The sequence below is a fragment of the Ranitomeya variabilis genome, chromosome 4 (assembly GCF_051348905.1).
Source record: "Ranitomeya variabilis isolate aRanVar5 chromosome 4, aRanVar5.hap1, whole genome shotgun sequence".
Classification (NCBI taxonomy): Eukaryota; Metazoa; Chordata; class Amphibia; order Anura; family Dendrobatidae; genus Ranitomeya; species Ranitomeya variabilis.
Window position 1 is genome coordinate 685,615,922 of NC_135235.1, and position 1,142 is coordinate 685,617,063.

A 1,142-nucleotide genomic window follows, 5' to 3' on the forward strand; every position below is an offset into this window, starting at 1 on the left:
TATAGATTTACACTAAATCACATATATAGTCAAAGACAGCAATAACCGACCAGGCACATTAAAGGCTGGTGTGTAAAGGACACAAAAAACACTGTACTAATCACTGGATTATTATTATTTATTTATATAGCACCATTGATTCCATGGTGCTGTACATGAGAAGGGGTTGCATACAGGTTACAGATATCACTTACAGTAAACAAACTAACAATGACAGACTGATACAGAGGGGCGAGGACCCTGCCCTTGCGGGCTTACATTCTACAGGATTATGGGGAAGGAGACAGTAGGTTGGGGGTAGCAGGAGCTCCAGTGTTGTTGAGGCGGTAGCTTCAGTAGTGATGAGGAGGCAGCGGGGTCAGTGCAGGCTGTAGGCTTTCCTGAAGAGATGAGTTTTCAGGTTCCGTCTGAAGGATCCGACTGTGGATGATAGTCGGACGTGTTGGGGCAGAGAGTTCCAGAGGATGGGGGATATTCTGGAGAAGTCTTGGAGGCGATTGGATGAGGAGCGAATAAGTGTGGAGGAGAGAAGGAGGCCTTGGGAGGACCGGAGATTACGTGAGGGAAGATATCGGGAGATTAGTTCAGAGATATATGGAGGAGACAGGTTATGGATGGCTTTGTAGGTCAGTATTAGTAATTTGAACTGGATACGCTGAGGGAATGGGAGCCAGTGAAGAGATTTGCAGAGGGGGAAGTGGAGGAGTAGCGAGGAGAGAGATGGATTAGTCGGGCAGCAGAGTTAAGGATGGACTGGAGAGGTGCAAGGGTGTTAGCACTGGATGGCATACAGTCCAAAGAACAAAATGCGGCAGCACTCACCGATCCTGGAGTATAAAACGCCTTCATTTATACATCATGGTACATCTTCACGGCTCAGAGGAGAGGAATAGTGGCTGGAGTGTGCGGGGAGAGACGACGGCCGTTTCGCGCTAAGATCAGCTCTTCTACGGGTCCACAACCAAGGGAAGTGATGCCAGGAGAAATAGGTATGTGCAATCAAACTCCTCCCGTGTCCCACTCCCATTGGATGTCTAACAAGTGCACGTGCATAATAAAAACTGTTAAAAACAATCATAAGTTAAATAGACCTCATCTATCACAGAATACCTTGAATTAACTCTAATCCTTTAAGTATACAG